General features: G+C 40.2%; 1 long non-coding RNA gene across 1 annotated transcript; it reads right to left on the reverse strand.

Moving 5' to 3' along the window:
* Window positions 1-359: 359 nt before the first annotated feature.
* Window positions 360-6,067, reverse strand: LOC147247715 (uncharacterized). Its single transcript, XR_015109513.1, has 3 exons — window positions 4,811-6,067; window positions 4,336-4,433; window positions 360-629 (listed from the first exon to the last, which is right to left on the reverse strand). It is a non-coding gene; the product is annotated as an uncharacterized LOC147247715 (long non-coding RNA).
* Window positions 6,068-7,428: the final 1,361 nt, after the last annotated feature.

Genomic DNA, 7,428 nt, shown 5'->3' on the forward strand with positions numbered 1-7,428 from the left:
GGTGAGCCTTTTTCTGCTAAACATGGATGCTTAAGGATGAGTGCCTCTGCAACTTCGTCAAATTTGCTGTCTTTGACATATACTGTGTACTTGACTACCTCCTGGATCAACCCCTCCAATATATCGGACTTCAGCTTTGGATCAGGGATAAGCAGCATCCCTTTTTCTTTGAAAGCTATGTGGGCCTTCTCAAGCTTAATTTCCGCATCGTATGTGAAACGGGGAACATGGAACAAATCTGGCCACGAAGCCCGTGATGACGTAGACTCTGGAGATGAAAGAATCACGGTGCTGTCACCAGAAGAGGATGAGGTGTCATCAGGAGCACTGGTTGATGAAAAGGAGGAACTGTGTACACCTTGGCCTTGAGGTTGGCAGGATGCGTATACAACTTTGAGAGTCGCTTTGTCTTGGATTTCTTCCATTGAAGTTAAGTTCACAAACTCGTTACCAAAAAGGGTGTCCATGAACTGCAGTCGGAAGGGATCCATTATTTTACATTGAGTCTTTATGTTAGTCTCTAGTTCAGCCACAGTTGAAGGCAGACCAGCAGAAAGAGTGACCCTCTGACTACTGTCTGGACTAAGGATAACTCTGAGAATAGCTTGAGTTGTCATAGTCTCAACTATCTGTTGGAAAGAAGAAAAAAGTTTAATTAGAATTGTTAATTACCAAATCTCACCTTTTACCTTAAATATCTGACAACTTAACAGTGAAAAAAAAACAGACATGCCAACATCAATTTGTCACAAATGTACAAGAAATTGAGTAAATATCAGAAAAAAAGAAGAAAAAAACACCAGTTAGTGTGTTAGTAGCAAGGGTTTCCCATGTACATTAGTATGTGACAGCAGAGAAGACAATGTTTTTTTTTTCTTTTAGACTTTCTTGTAGTGTCCCCCAACACAATAATGATTTTTACATTACCTTACGAAAACACACAGATTGATCTCTTCAAGGTCACCATCCGTACACCCCCAACTACATAGGCAGCCAGTGGATACTCATCAACAAGTTCGGAAATTTCCACAAGAGCAAGTTCTCGTGCTGGAGATGGAGTCAGCTGAAAGGCTCCATAATGCTCACAATACCATCCACACAGTAGTTTCAACACAAAAAATAGTCTCTGCTGCAAAATGCATATTTGATGGATTTCTGCAACTTCAGGCAAGCCACCCTCAGAACCATGTGCCACTATCATACCTGGTCTGTAGTTTATTCCCTTGCTCCAAACGTTTTTTGCAAGATTTTATTTCCGATACATCAGGATCTCTCTCTGTTTAAAAGCTTGAGCTAGCTCTTCCTTCAAAACATCTAATGGGACAGTGGATACATCTGATACATCCAGCACTGGTTTATCAATATTTGGAGATGACAGGTGATAACCAATCATAATCTGATGTTTCACAGCCAGAGACAGAGGCACATTTTTAAAGCAACTAGTATGTTTCATAACTTTTTTAAAGAAACTGTGCTTTGCCTCAAACCTGATGGTCCAAAGTCCCACGAGAGGCCCCAAAAGCTGAATCAGTTGGGGGTAATGTTCTATGTAGTGGTGTTTTGGCAGCAATTTTTTGTTAGGAAACACCTCTTGATACCTTTGTCGATGATCTGAAATTTTGCTCTCAAGGTAAGCAATAGACTCGTCACTGTGAACTGGGGCAACCAGTAGCTCAACTATCTGTTTTAGATCCAACAAGACCTGCCACACTGGCTCATGTTCAGGAATCTTGGAACCAATTAAAACGGGAGAAATCTTAACAAGCTCCAATTTTCATGGGCATTGCCCCCTATGGTTTTCCTGCTTGAAAGATTTTGTGGCAAGACATGGGGCTTATTGGTTTTGTCTGTCCACTTGTATGAGAAATACAAAATGGAACTGTTTATGTCATCCAAGGTGATATACTTCTTTGATATTAGTAAAGTAAGGCAATGCGCTATTTCAACAGGCACAATGCCTTCGAAAAGATCATGAGCAATGTCAGGAGGGTAGCCATGGACAACATGAAAATGAGACAGTGCTCCAGTAAAAGGACAGGCTCTTTTAACTCCAAAAATGCTACTGCCAGTATCCAGCGCTGCTCTGATATGGGTTTCATGTGTTTCTTTTGATCAGAGGCTGAAAGTTCCTGATCTAACCTCATGTGATTCAATATCTGCAGCTGGTGCTGTACAAAAACGACAAAAGTAGGGGCCTGTAAAGTTCTCCACAAAACCAGCTATTCCGTGTGCTCCTAAGTTGTCAGCAAGAATAGTCTGCACTGTACCCTTGAGTGGTTTGTTCAGTTGTGGAACAAAAATGCCATCAACCTCCAAAGACCTTAGATCACGTATTAGGGGCTCTAAAACTTTGTCATAACCAAATGACTTTATATTGTCTGTTTTACACAAAATGGCCAGGAAAATTGAGGACAAACTAGAATGAGAGGAAGGAAGGTTATTCAGTACCCAATATACAGCACAAAGTTTGTGGGTTTTGCGGGAGGTGCCCAAAGGGTTACAGACCTCAAAGTCATCGGCATACAAAGTTATGGATAAACTTAAGGCTTCCCCTGACAGCAGACTATTTTCTTTAAATTGCAGACCATCTTTATAAGACCTGTACACAATTTCTTTTCCAGTCTCTGTCTCCCTTTGTGTTATATTATTACTAACTATCTTGTGTACAACATCTTTCCTACTCAGCAGCACTTGCAGAGATTGTAGGATGGGAACATACTGGAATGTTTTATTTTCCTTCACATCTAAAATGTATTCAAGAGGTTCAACAACATTAAATTTTGCTTTGTAATATTTCTTGCGTTGATGTGCAGAACTCAAAGGTCCACCCTTCTCTATGGCCCTATTTAGTGGATTTGCTGAGCAGAGAGAGATAATTTCATCTATGACAGCTCTGTCAACTTGGAGCTTGTGCTTCTGAAAAATGTCTAATAGAACACCTTCAGCATGAGATTTTGAGAGACAGTCAGTTAAGTGGTGAAGTTCTGCCAAAAAATCATTGATTGCTCTGCTTGGTACATGGGAAAAATGCTCTAATTGTAATAAAGCTGCTGCCAAACTGTGCTCAATTACATCTGGGAGGTCATTTAGGGCAACAGTACTGCTACTGGGTTGAGCATCCTCACCAATGTCATCATCACACGTATTTGAGACAGGTTCTGAGAAAGCGAGGGTGGCTGATCCCACAATTCCTGGTTTAAAATCTTTTGGTGAAAAATACCTATGTTTTCTGCTCTTGTGAGATTTAAAAGATCATAAGATGTTTGTTTAAAATTTGCAATCCAAGAACATACACGTTACAACTTCATTTTTCTTCAAATGTGCATTAACATGCGTCCAGTAATCCCTCTCAGTCACAAGATCCTTACAAAGGACACAAATGGCAACTAAATGTACATTGCTCTGTAGTGATGGGAATTCCGGCTCTTTTTAGAGAGCCGGCTCGAAAGGCTCTTTCGGCTCTGAACCGGCTCTTCAAGTTGTTTTGATGCTTTAATTAATTTATTATCAACAGCAATATGAAATTATGCACAAAATGACTCATTCATGTAAAAGAAAGAAAGTTTTTTATTTATATATATGTTTACTTTATAAATATGCTTTTCTTTATACACTCCACATAATGTAAAAATGTAAAAAAATATATATATAAATTGAACATAAATAAAATACAAAAACCAACTATTTACAATCCAACTTTAACTATTTGCATTCTCAGCTTTTTCCTTTAAATAAATTTAAAGTGAAACAACACAAAACACTGCAAAGCACAACACAATAAAATATAGATTAAATATGCAAAACAAAAAGAAATTAAAGCTGTGAGCAGCGTTGGTTGGGACCTTGGCTCTGGGCAGGTTCGGCAACCTGTTTTGTTTTTTTTTTCTTGTGTTTTAGCTCAAGAACCAAAGCCCTCCTCCTTTTTCTATTTGGCATAATTATAAGGAGTTTAGAAATCTAAACAGTCACAGTAGAAGACTCACTTCCTCTGTGTGTGAGTGTGTGTGTGTCTCTGTGTGTGCATGCATGTGTGCGCCTGCTCACTGACTGTCTCTGTGTTGACCTCTCAAACTTTGTCTCAATCTGCTCCTTCCTGATCCTGAACGGTGAGGTTGAGAAAAAAAAAAGAAGTGATCCTGAGAACCAGGAGGGATTGCAGGCAATAGAACACCAAGATCCTTAGTCAAGGCAAAGGTTGGCATTTAGAAATACCAAGTGCCTTAGCTTTGCGAGGCTGATCCGGTTTCGTCTGTCTGTAATTATCTGTCCTGTTTTGGAGAAGGTTCTCTCTGAGGGGACTGATGTTGCCACAATGCACAGTCTTTGTGTCATCACCTGAGTAAGACGTGGATAAATGGATGCCTTGGTTTTCCACCAGCTCAGTGGGTCTGCACTTCTCTGGCAAAGGGGTTCATCAATGTAGGATCTCACCTCTGCTCAGCGCAAACACAAGACACATACATATATTGACCAATCACGTGCTGCGTAAAGAGAAAAAAAGTGTGTGTGTGTGTGTGTGAGAGAGAGAGAGAGAGTGGAGAAAAAAAAAAACGGCTCCCAATAAGGAGCCGGCTCCCGTCGTTCACTTCAAAGAGCCGGCTCTTTGAGCCATCTCGTTCGCGACCGACCCATCACTATTGCTCTGACTGATGGCGACTAGTTTTAATAACATGACATCTATTCAAATGAATTAACAATGCATTCCACGTTCTAAAAGTACATGGGCATCTTTCATGCATACACGGAATACGATTGTTATTCCCATAATGTCTATGCCTGACTCGATAGTGCTGCAGAATATAGGACCTACTTGGAAAAACTGAAGGGAAGGTCTTGCATTGCCACATTCACTCTGTCACTGGAACACTTCTAGCACCATTCACTGTAAAGGTGGAAACAAAGACAGATTAAAGTTACATTTGGAGATCCGAGAAAAATGATTCAACTAGCCCACTTAAAAAAAAAAAAAAAATGCAGACAAAAGTCCAAGTTGTTCTCCTCAGACTTCTCTCTGAAGCCAAGCCTCCGTAGCGCAGAAACTGCTTAAGTGTCGGGTTCACATCAACTGACTGCAAAAAAGTTAAATAAATTATAGCTATACTTAAAATTAATGACAGTGCTAGTGTGATGGAGTTTACTGCATTGAAAACTTTTCAATGTGTTCAGAACTGTTTCCATACATGATTGGGGCAAAATATCTTACTAAGATAAAAAGACATGCACAGATGTATTAATGTGTGTATGCATGAGCTGAGTGATTTATAAAGCTCCGTAATGTAATATTATTGTAACTATAAAGCAAATATCCTTGTCTCACCACAAAAATGAGCCCACAATGCATCAGCTGACTCCAGGTGATTTGGGGACATTCGTTTGTCACTCTGCAGCAAAGAAGGAAAAATTAATATAGGCATTACAAAACTTCATTAATACATATATTCATTCACATACATTCATTATACACACATTAGATATACACTCACCAGCAATTTTATTAAGGTACACAACATAGCAGAGACCATTGTAAAATGTCAAAAAAATTAACGTAATTATTACCTTCTCTGATAAGAAAGGGGAGTAAGCATGTTCTATGGGCTGACTGAGCAGAGCTAGCAACTTATATCCCCCCAAAAACAGTTTCCATTAAGCACATGGCAGGCCATCGCTACGTGAATATTACCTCCGCTTCAGACAGAAGAGGCGCCCACCAATTAATAGGGGGGTTAGGGTGGCGGGTGGCTAACTTACAGAGGCTGCTCGATGGCCATATCTCATTAACTCTACGGTCACGGTGCAGTTAACACAAAACTTAACAGTCAGTTAGCGAAAACATTCAAACATTAGACTAAGGAGCACCGCAAAGTTAAGTTGAATGTAACATGAACGGCTCCCGCTCCCCCCCCCCCCAAAAAAAAAGAAAAAGAAAAATCAAATTAAACACGGTGATAAAAATGGCGCGAGCAAATAAACTGATGGCACGTATTAACGTTAACGTTATGTAGTGACTCTAAATACATTGAACTACATCCGGCTGGGATTTCGACTATATTTAATTAGAAAAAACAGACTTACCGACCGAATACTGCCGTGGCGTGTCTTAGCGCGGGGACCAAGGACGTGACGGTTACCGTCTTCTACCAACAATGCAAAGCGCGCCAGACAAAATCACGCGCGGTATCACGATAATTCACATCGCTACTTTATTGACTCACTTCATCCCAATATGATCTGAACAGGTTAATGTACCATTTGTGCATATTATGTAGGTTCTACACGATATAGTTACATTTCATTTTAAAACATGAGGCAATTGTGTTAAACACACCCAATATGTTCACTTAAATCCGTGAGTTGGCCAGCGTCATTTTTTCAGTGTAGAGACAGACAACCATTCACACTCACAGTCAATTTAGAGTATCAGTTAGCCTAGTCCCCTCTTGCATGTCTTTGGACTGTGGGAGGAAGCCGGAGTACCCAGAGAGAACCCACACAAGCACAGGGAGAACATGCAAACTTGAAGATCCCATGCCCGAGCAGGGACTCGAACCCAGAACCTTCTTGCTGTGAGGCAACAGTGCTAACCATTGCACCACTGTCCTGCTGCTTTCTATTCTGTTCAACTCTATTCTATTCAGTTCCATTATACAAGTCCTCTTTATCCAGGCAAATATTCAATATTTAATGCAGAAACACTGTGATCTGAGCTAAAAGCAACCACGCAGCAATCCTGACTTTACATGTATAACTGTGTTAATGAACTGTTATGTGCTCTAGTCTTTTTACTACTCCTCCACCCTTCATATCTAATTGACAGAGTGGTTTATCCCATCATAATGGGGCCAACAGAAAGAAACAACTTCTGGTGGTCAAAAATAAGAGCTGCTCATTTGATGCTGCATTTCCTCCAGGAATCAGCAATACACGCTCCAATTTTGATGACAATCGGGTGAATAGCTGTTTATATTAGATGACAGATCATCAGGGTGTGTCTGGTCCTCTCATCTCCATAGTGTAATCCTGTCATGTTATCATCCCTGTATTCAACTGTTTGGTTTGATTTTGATGAGGTACATATAAGATGTGGTCATTCAGTAAAAAAAGGCAAATGGTCTTGCAGCAGTTATTTCTCTGGATTTCCAAAATACTTTTTTTTATAGAACCAAGACAAGACTTTATGAAGTCAAAGAAAGAAGAAAGGAGGAAGATATAGATACAGAAAATCAAAACATATGTCACAGGCAGTTAAAACCATGACAGAAAAGCAGACAGAAACTGAATGGAGGACATAATTGTTGGATACTGAGGATGACTGACACCGACACGCCACCCAGATGGCAGTGGGGGGCAGTCCATGGGGACATGGAGGCACATGTGGTACATGCCACCAGATGGCCGCACTTATGAAGGTACTAATATACCTTTGGTTGG

The sequence above is a fragment of the Aulostomus chinensis genome, chromosome 16, assembly GCF_037954235.1.
Source record: "Aulostomus chinensis isolate RoL2024-O1b breed Wild chromosome 16, RoL_Achi_v1.0, whole genome shotgun sequence".
Taxonomy (NCBI): domain Eukaryota; kingdom Metazoa; phylum Chordata; class Actinopteri; order Syngnathiformes; family Aulostomidae; genus Aulostomus; species Aulostomus chinensis.